Source organism: Gallus gallus, chromosome Z (genome assembly GCF_016699485.2).
Source record: "Gallus gallus isolate bGalGal1 chromosome Z, bGalGal1.mat.broiler.GRCg7b, whole genome shotgun sequence".
Classification (NCBI taxonomy): Eukaryota; Metazoa; Chordata; class Aves; order Galliformes; family Phasianidae; genus Gallus; species Gallus gallus.
In genome coordinates, this window is record NC_052572.1 from 51,806,870 (window position 1) to 51,818,057 (window position 11,188).

The following is an 11,188-nucleotide window of genomic DNA, read 5'->3' on the forward strand; positions in this document are numbered from 1 at the left end:
GGTTGCTCATCAAAAATTGAAAGTCATTTTCAAAAATGAGTGTTGTTTTTTTCTTACCTCTTATAGAATATTAAGTATAATAATTATGAGTTGAAAACAGCCATTTTTGGGGGCTTGCTTATATTCTAAGTTATTTCTATTTTGAATTTTTATATTTGAAAGTTTATCTAATATTAGACTAAAAAAAAAGTTTAAAAGAATATACCTTTTTACCTTGTGAAAGTATATCTCTGCAAACAGCAGTGGCACTTAAAAGAATCATTCAACTAATTAATACATTCATGGCAAAATAATGTTTAATGTAAGTCTCTATTACTGTAGAAATAAAAGACAAGTAAAGAATTACTGAAATTAAATAACATATTCTTAGAGTTTCCAAGTGTTTTCTTCAGTTGAAGTGAAATGGAACAAACTAAAATGATAATATTATGATGATATGAAAATGATAAAATAAAATTTTGGTGGTTAGAAGAAAATACAACAAACAAAAGCTTTTCTTCAGCGAAGAGGAACTATTTATTTTGTTTGCTAAAGAATACAATGTTTTAATTTAAGAGTAGTCGCCTTTAGTAAAAAATCAATCCACTGGTAAAACCTAACATTTTCTTATTTGTTTATCTACTGAGATCAATTACTGATTCATCTACTGATTACTGATATCTAGTAGGACAAAGTAACTTAGAAATTTTCTTGACATTATGGCTAGCTGTCTGTGGCATTCAGCAGGATCCAAAATATAGTCCACTCATGACTGACTCTATCTTTCCCTGTCATGTTCAGCTTATTTCTAAATGGAATCTGAATGTCCAAGGTGGGCAGGCTGAGATGTAAGAAATAAAGACGTTTAAAAAGATTGCTATGCGCTTGGTTAAGATTCTCATGGGATAATTATTTCTTGCATCATATGTATCTCCATCTGCAAACCAAATTCAGAGAATAGAGTTAGGTTATGTCCAGTGTTTCATAAAACAAGTCTGACTGAATGTAAGGAGAGACAATGGCCAAAAAATAAACACAGTCTCAGTCTGAGGCAAGTGAAAACTGTAATTCATTCTCAGTGTACAAAAATCGTACATAACAGTACATATCTACAGAGGAATGATATGAAAGACATACTCCTCTTTGGTATGAGATCATTTCTGAAAAGGAATAATGGAAAAGTACCTGGGGTTAGTCCTGTAGCTATGTAAGTCAGTGTCTTGACACGGTTTTTCAATGTGTTACCTCTGCAAGTGGCATTATCTTTCTAGACTTTCCTTATATTTGATAGATATTCATTTTTTTGTGGTCCTGAAGTTCTTCAGATCTCTACAGAATCAACATCTTTTTTGTTCACAGGAATAACAACCAATTGAAAAAACGTCTATTGTGCCATCTATTTCAATTTAATCCTGTTTCAACACATTCGAGTTTTATCTTTCAATTTAAATTTATTTTTTATGGAAATTTTAACAGTGAGAGAAATTAGCTAGCATACAATAAGTCTTATCAAAATGATAATCCTTCTCGTATTTAAAAGGGGATTATATAAAGGAGAGGAATCTACTTGTTACTTGGGTAGATAGTGATAGAACAAGGGGAAATTGTTTTAAGCTCAAGGAGGGAAGGTTTAGATTGGATTTCAGGGGAAAATTCTTTGCAGAGAGACTAGTGAGGTGCTGCAACAAACTGCCCAGAGAGTCTGTGGATGCTCCGTCCCTGGAGGTGTTCAAGACCAGGATGGATGGGGCCCTGGGCAGCCTGGTCTAGTGGCAGATCTGGAGGTTGGTGGCTCTGCCTGTAGCAGGAGGGTTGGAACTTGATGATCCTTGGGGTCCCTTCTAGTCCAAGCCATTCTATGATTCTGTGATTCTATGATTCTATGAGAAGCACATTAAACATATTAACAGTAGTATGAATTTCAAACTTTTAAAAATTACAATCTTAAATTCAACAAAGAAAATAACACAAATCAAAAAGTATTTATTTCTGTCACATAACCCCAGCTATCAATCAAAATTCAAGTAGAATTTTTTTGTGGAAATATAATCATTTAGGATTTTGAATTAAGTGCTTTCAGAAGACTGAATGAACAATTCTCTTTCTCACATATTATTTTTTTTTCTTAAATAATCTTAGAATTACTTAAAACTATATTTCCCAGGAAAAAATAATTTTCCATTCTTGTGTTCTCCATCTTATTGCTGATATTTAGGTAAAATGGAAAAATTGTGAAATTTTTACATACTAACAGAAGTTCTTTATTATGATCATAAGGCATAAAAATAATCGTGAAGTTATTAGCACTCTGAAAAAATTTCTTTCCAGCACCACTTACAACTCTTGTTGTTAACAAGTACTATGACTGGAAGTGATTTATATTGTCTTTCTGAACCTCCATTCTGACATACAAAAAGCACAAATCTTATATAGCTCTCTTTCAACTATCTGAGAAAATTTTATTTGATAGGGTTCAGACATAAACAGAGAGAAGGGTCAGTACTTAAAAGAAAAATGTCTCTTTAGGAAAATGTATCCTTAGGAGATACGAACAGATTAGATATATGCTGAGCACTGCAGACCTGTTTCCAGTCAGCCACTGATTATAACACTGATGAAAGAGCTACAGTAAAACTACGATAAACTAGCATATAAATAAAAGACCAGTAAATAGAAGTGAGGTCCCAGTTTCAGACTGAGGAAACTGGAAAATCTCTCAAGTTCAGGTTGCAAATGTGATAAATCCTTAACTCAATATATCACCAGAAAGATATCAAGTTACAGGCAGTCCAGGTAATATGAATTCTTCTTTGTTTGAAAAATAATGCCTAGAAAAATAATGGCAAAATATTCTATTTCTGTTTAAGCTTTTGTATAGGTATAATCATATGCAGAGTACTGTGCTTATAAACAGCACTGCAAGCAGCAGTTGCCTTGTTTTCTTGGTAAAAAGTATGTAAGATAAGCAGATTTGTTACCAAATTTGGAATATAGATGTTCAGAAATACTGCTGGCCTAAAAATAAGAGCACATGGCTCAAACAAACATCCTTGCACTGAGAAAGTAGTCACAAGTAGAAGAGTAGTAGAGCATTGGAAGGCAGTTTTTCTTTGTCTTGGACTTTGGCTCTGATCTTTCTGTTTTGTCATTACAACAGCAGTTACCATAATTGCAGAATGAGAAATGTTGAAACCTCTTCAGGAATTTTTTAAAATTGATATTTTTTGTAACTTGCTTCCTTCTGTGCAGGAACAAGTAAACATCACAGAAACTATGCTATAGTATTCAGTACTATGTAAGTTTTTAAAGACCAGAGAAGTTATACTTCTTAACCAGAATTCTTGTGAAACATGAATTTAATGGCTTGGCTTTTGTTGGAATGGATCTCGAAGATCATCAAATACTATCTAGTTCCAAACTCTATGACAGTGGAAACAATATAGTGCCAAGTGTTCTGCTTTGTAAGAGAAATGATTGATTCTACTTACTTTTTTAGGAGAGGCATGTTAACATTCTCCTGTGAGACTGTGTTTGATTACAGCTCAAGAGAGTCCAACAGGTAAATGGTTTATTCAATCACTGCACATAAAATTTCATGCAGTGTCACAGAATATCAGAATGCAAGGCATGTTTAACTTCATTAGCACTATACGAAATGAAATAAAGAGTATTTTCAGTAAATTTACAGAAGACACAGAAGTGGAAGATTGACTAATTCACCAGAAGGCCATGTTGTCCTCCAGAGGAACTTTGAGGGGCTGAAGGGGTGAGATAACAGGAGTCAGATGAAGTTCAAGAAGAGCAAGTACAGAGTTCTGCACCTAGAGAGGAACATCAGAAACCAGATGGGGGGGCACCCAGATGGGAGGCAGATTTGTAGAAAAGGATCTAGGAGTCCTGACTAACTCATAGTCAATAAGGTACTCTTATTACTATGAAAGCTAACAGTTTTCTTGGCCACATTTGGCAAAGTACTGATAGCAAGTCAAGAGAGATAATCTGTGTATTGTTTAAACATGTAGTACTGTGTTCTGTTCTGGGTCTTCTGATACAAGTGAGACATGAACATACTGAAAATAAGCACCAAGATGGTAAAGGTACTGGAGCACTTCTATTATTGGGAAAAGCTGAGAGACCTGGGAGTCTTTAGCATGAAGATGAGAAGGCTCATGAGAGATCTTGTAAATTTCTAAAAATAGTTAAAGGGAGGGTGAAAGTTGTAGGCAGAACATTTTTGTAAATGTACATATATATATATATATATATACAACAGGTTACACTGAAATGGAAATACCAGGGAAGGTTAAATTAGATATTAGGAAGATTTTCTTCACGGAGGGGATGATCAAACATTTGAATATACTGCCCAGGATAGTGCTGGAATCCCTGTCAGTGTTTAACGGACACGTGGACTTTGCACTAAAGACATGATTTATAAATGGGACTCTGTAGGTCAAGTTGATGGTTGAACTTGATGATCTTGAAGGTCTTTTCAAGTCTGGATGATTTTCTGACTCTAAGCTTCAGGAAAAACATCTTTACCGTGTGAGTGACAGAGTACTGGAAAATGTTCCCCAGAACGTTTGTGGAGTCACCTTCCTTTGGGATCTTCAAAAGCCATCTGTATATGATCAACCTTCTTTAGGTGGTGCTGCTTGAGAAGTTAGGTTGGACCAGATGACTGCCAGGTCCATTCCAATCTCAATCATTCTATGAGACTGTGATTCTGAGAAGTGCTGTACTCTCAATGTATGTACACAGCATAGCCTCCAGAAAAATTTCTTGTCTACTATAAGGTGAGTTCTAATTTTCAAATTCTAATGTAAACATTATGAAAGGAAACTTGTCTCTCTAATCCTAGCATTTCACTACATCTCTACTTCATACTATCAAGCTTTTAAAAGTTCCTTCTGGTACTGTTTTTCTTGGGAAAGTAGTAGCAAATCACTCTACGTGCCTGTCACAATGCAATGCAAGACAGAAGGCAATAGCAGAATATGCCCTAAAGAATAAGTGGCATACAAATCACATAATTCCACTTCTTATTATTCAGCATTTGTATTCTTTATAAATTCAAATCCTAATTGGCTATAGTGTACAGTCACATGCTATAGAGATCCGCTATGATCTGAAGGTTTTGACACTGAACAGGTTAAGATAAGCAAGAGATGAATACAAAAACAGCAGAACAAAATGTTTTTTCAAACTGAATTAAAATATTACATAAAAGAATTGAAAGTATAAATATAAATGAAGTTAGTTTTCTTTGAATGTCTCGACTACATATGCTAATATGTCAATCTACAACACTTAACAGATAAATTACTTTTGTCGTTACTTCTATTGGTGAATTTACTTCCATAGTTAGTTTTTAAAATTAATATTGCACTTCAATTTGAACAACTGTAGCAAACAACTTAGGAGAAACCATCATGCTACTGTACCCCAGGTCTCTGAATTAAATTCTTTGTTTGAAGTCAGTGACATACTATTTTGACCTTCACTGATGTCATGTATACCCTATTTGAATTGGTCGTCACTGTTCAATTGTCCAAAGGTACTCTAGACCAAAATATTAATTATAGCCATAATCATAGCCAGCAAAATTCTTATTTTACTAGAGATACTTAATGTCTCATGTTTTCCCCTGATCTTTTTTTTTTTTTTTTTTTTTTTTTTTTTTTTTTTTTTCCCAAAGGCACAGACTTGTCTTTAAGCATCTAGCATAAGAAAGGAGCAGCGGAACATAAGGAAACCAGCATTCACTTGCTCAGTGATTGCATAACCAAAATAGAAGAATGACGAGAATTATTTCTAGTCAATTACTTTAAATTCAGAAACACTACTGTCAAACTAAAGAAATCAGTTTTGTTGGGTTTTAAATCTAGGCTCTGTGAATATATAGGGCTTTTATTATGCATGGAATGATGCCTGCAGTTTTGTTTGTTGCTAAGTAACTAGGTTTGTGAGCAACAAAGATGCGGAGATCATCACAGGGAAGAGGAATAGGCCTTACTATTGTTTAATAAAGTTATTTATTATTGTTGGCAGTGGAAACATGGACAGGTACTGTGGGAAGAGTATAACGAAGCTACAAGGTTGTGTAGGGATGGGGTTAGGAAAATCAAGGCCCAGCTTGAGCTGAACTTGGCAAAGGATGCCAAGAAGAACAAGAAAGTCTTATACAGGTACCTCAAGCAGAAAAGCAAAGTCCAGAAGGGCTTCCCAACTCTAGTGAGTGACACAGGCAAGCTGGTAACAACAGACAAGGAGAAGACTGAGGTACTGAACTTCTTTGCATTTGTCTTCTCTGGTAACTGCTTGTCACGTACCCTTCAGATATTTGGTTTAGTAGGAGGGGACTGGGGAAGCAACATCCATCCCACTGTGAGTGAAGATCAGATTCGTGACCATCTGTGGAAATTGAACATGCACAAGTCTATGGGTCCCAATGAGATGCATCCCAGAGTCCTGGGAGAAGTAGCTGATGTTATCTCCAAGCCACTCTCAATGATATTTGGAAAGTCACAGCAATCAGGCGAAGTCCCTGATGAATGAAAAAAAGGCAGCACTACACTCATATTTAAGAAGGGTAAAAGGATGATCCCGGGAACGATGAACCTGTCAGTCTCACCTCTGTCCCAGGAAAGATCATGGAGCAGATCTTCCTAAAAGCTATGTTAAGGCACATGGCAGATAGGGAGATGAGACGGGAGAACAAGCATGTGTTCACCAAGGGCAAATCCTGCTTGATTAACCTAGTGTTTTTTTATGATGGTGTCACTGTATCAATGGACAAGGGAAGAGACACTGATGTCATCTATCTGGACTTCAATAAGGCCTTTGACAGGGTACCTCACACCATCCTTTTCTACATAGTGGAAAGATGTGAATTTGATGGGTGGATAACTCAATGGATAAAGACTTGGCTGCAGGATCAAGTCAATGTCTCAGCATCTGGATGGGGGATCTGTGACAAGTGGTGTCCCACAGGGATCAGTGCTGGGATTGATACTCTTTAATATCTTCATCATTGACACTGGCAGTAGGGTTGAGTGCATTCTCAGCAAGTTTGCTGATGACACCAAGCTGTGGGGTGTAGTTAACACACCAGAGGGACAGGATTACCATCCAGAGGGACCTAGGCAGGCTTGAGTAATGCCTGGTTAACCTCATGAGGTTCAATAAAGGCAAGATCTTGCATCTGGGTCGAGGCAACCCTCACTACCAATACTAGCTGGGGGATGAAAGGATTGAGCACAGCCCTGCCAAAAAAGACCTGAAGGGTACTGATGGATGGAAAACTGGACATTAGCCAGAAATGTGCCCTCACAGCACAGAATGCCAGATGTATCCTAGACTGCATCAAAAGAGGCATGATCAGTAGGGTGAGAGAGGTGATCCTGCCCTTCTGCTCTGCTCTGGCGAGGCCTCACCTGGAATGCTGAGTCCAGATGTAGAGTCTTCAGGACAGGTGAGACACATAGACCTGTTGGAGTGCATCCAGAGTAGGGCCACAAAAATGATTCAAGGTATAATGGACCTCTCCTATGAGGACAGGCTGAGAGAGCTGGGACTGCTAAGCCTGGAGAAGAGAAGGCTCCAAGGTGACCTGCTAGCAGTCATTCAATATCTAAAGAAGAGCTACAGAAACAAATGGGACTCTTTAGAAGGATCTGTTGTGATAGAACGAGAAGAAATGGCTTCAAGCTTAAAGAGGATAGATTTAGATTGAATATAAGGAAAAAGGTACAGTGAGGGTGGTAAGGCACTGAAACAGGTTGCCCAGAGAGGTGATGAATGCCCCTTTCCCTGGAGACTTTAAAGGTGAGGCTTGATCAGGTTCTGGGCAAGCTGATCTAGCTGTGCATGACCCTGTTCATTGCAGGGCAGTTGGACTAGACAACCTTTAAAGATCCCTTCCGACTCTGATGATCTTATGATTCTATGATTTTGAATGATTGAGAAATAATACAATTGACAATAATACTGATAAAAAATAATAATAATTAAAAATATACGACTAAATAAAAAAGAGTGACATGCATGAAATCAGAAAAACTGAAGACTTACCTAGCTTTGCATTAACTACTACTACACAGAATGGTGTCCTTTGGTCATGCAGGGAATGCAGACAGTAATACTTCAGTAAACTTTCCCAAGTTTCATCAGTCTGTCATAAGCTCCACAAGACTTCATAATCCAGAATCACACAGTCATACAGGAAGAAAATAGAATGGTACACAGTAGTTCCAGTGATATTTTTCTCCTGATGAATTTGTCCATATTCTTTCTGGGCTCATACAAGCCTAAACAATAAAATATTTCTTATGTAAAAAAAATCTGAGTCAGACTCCATAACATGTGAGTAAATGTTTCCATTTGTTCCAATCTACACATACTAAACATGTCCCTTATTTTTATTTTATGAGAGGAAATGAACTATAGTTTTCCAATTTACCTTCTTCATTCTATTCATTATTTCATTGAGTTAATCCTATCTGTATTAGGGCAGCAACTGCAGAGAGGAGAAAGATGGAGTTTCTACTCTTTTGGAAATACACATCATTCATTATTAATTGATTTACATAAAACCAGTGTCAGACTGTACTATAAATATTCTACCACTGTGTTCAGTAACATGTAGCACTCAGTAAAGGGACTTTGTTTCATTCCCCATAGCCTGAAGTCGCTTTCTTTCTCCTCGCAGAAGGAAGATAAACACTTCCATAGTTTTGTATATTCAATTCTATATTTGGCTGTGTTCAGAGTTGGGTTTGTTAAATAAACAGATTTTGTACAGCCTCCAAAACTAACCTGAAACCAGGACATCATTGTCTATTGGGTTTTTGTTTTGTTTTCATTTTAAATTGTGGATGCTCAGATCACCAAAATTGCAGTAGGTGTGGTGAGGAAAAGGAAGGTGAGGTAAGGGAGATAAAAGAGCAGAGCTGAGTATAAGGAAAGACACTCTGTAAGCTGCAATGAACACTACACTAAGAAAGTCCATAATATCAAATTCAGTGTTTCATATTGACAACAGGACCAATGCTGTCTATGGTAGTGAACATCTATGCTTAATAGGAATATATGCATAAGAGGATTATATGTACAATTAGAATCTAATTTTTCTAACTGGCTTATTGAGATCTGGAATCAGAAATGCACATGTCTACAAAAGATTGGCTCAGTATAGACCACTGAATAAATTTAGATTTTACTGAAAGCAGATGCTGTAGTAAAAATATCTCTTTTCATAATTTAAAAAAGAAAACATCCTGGTTACTATTTTCTTTTTTTTTCCAGCAGCGTGAAAGTAGTACTGTGATGCCAAGCTAATAGTTTACATTTAAATTGTTCTAAGTGAAAAACATTACTATGCTTTAATATAGCTACCTATTAAAACCAGAACTGTCATTGTTCACTAAGTTGATACGTATCTTGTTTTCACCTACATTGCCTATGTGAGATAATAGTTACCATATTAAAAGTAGTACCTTTTAAAATAATATTTTACATAATCTTTGTTTATGTAAACTCAAAAACAGATTCAGGAAAAAAAAAGTAGCAGACACGGAGAAATGTCTAGAAGACTAGTGGCTGAAAAACTGTTGGGGTAAATGAAAGCATGGTAAATTTCCTCATGTATTATCTCACAGTAACTTAATACCTAAGTGCAATATTCTGATTGCAGCTCTCACTCCTACTTAATTACAGGTCAAAGTTTGTTAACAGAGAGTTTGTAACAAGCTATTGACTAACTGAAATATTTCTCTTGATAAAAATGTGAACGAAATGAGGAGGAATTCAAGGAATGATTTAGTATACCAAAGAAAAAAAACAAAAAAAAAGAAAAAAAGAAAATCTTAAGCCTTTAAATGTTTTATTGTCTTCTATACATATCCTCTGAAACTTTTACAAAAGTACTGCACTTAAATTCATTTGATATTCTGTTATCTGAACAACTCTAATTATTCTTTTTTGTACAACTTAAGAAAAAAAACAAAGGACACCTTCCCAGACCTTGAGCTCTAATGCAAACTCTGGGTAAGGTTAAATACTGCTGTCTTTCTGTTGAACATAATAAGGCCCTTCAATTCCTACATGATGTACACATGACACACAATCTTGATAGCTAAGGGACAACTCTCTTTTTTAAGCAAGCGCCAGTTAAAGAAGAACAAAAATATGAAAGTCTTTGAATTGCAGTAGGTACCATTTGTTTAGGTTTTCTTTTTGCAATCACATTTGATATCATGTGATAAAAGCTTTTCTTCTTAGCTTTAACAATTGGTCGTAGTGTTGCAAACTACATAATATCCTAAATTTCTTTCTCAATTTCTATTTCATTTCAGATTTCCCTAACATATGGCAGTGAAAGAACTGTAGGTTGGAATGTTTCCTGCCATACCGATTTGCACAGGCAACTTTGCTCACTTTAAAATGAGTGTACATTTTTTACCACTTCTATTCAAGTAAATTAAGCCATAACAGAGCTAAATAGAATATATTTATTTATCAAATTCTGATCACACTAGAAGAATGACAATGATCTAGTATACTGATATACTCAGTAAACTGAAATTGAAACATCCTTCAAAGTGACAGGCTGAAGATAGTTTTGTTTTGAATATTTCATTCTGAATTTCATACTTTCTACAAGTATGAAGAACATATCCCATTAGTGGAAGACTTCTTTTAATCAAATAGCAGCAGTCTTAACAGGAGCTAAGAAAACTTAGGTGACTTCTAGCCATAAGTATGATGAAGTTGGGTTCAAATCACAGAAGTATTGCATAGGAGCACTGTAATTGATTGTATTTTTACAGGTTGAGTTTAACCACTTCTAATTGACTGGAAACTATTCAAGTTGCTTCATATGCAAGGAACTCTAGCTTTGAGTCCTAGCTGATATTTGTCAGTGATAAATGATTGACGATTGACTTTGGAATTTGATCTTTCACGAACATTGGAGAGATGAATAATTAAACTGTGCATTTAATTTGCACTAGAAAATACTGATATTGTACTCTTTAAAAAGGGTAAATTTGCACATAGAAATGCCCTGCTGAATACATAATTTCCTCTGTTCTCCTTCACATAGCTAACTATTTTTATAAGGTGGTAATAATCAGCTTCATGCAGAAATGATGAATACAGTTGCAGGAACATATTTAAACATCACATAAAATTCTTATTCCAAGCAATC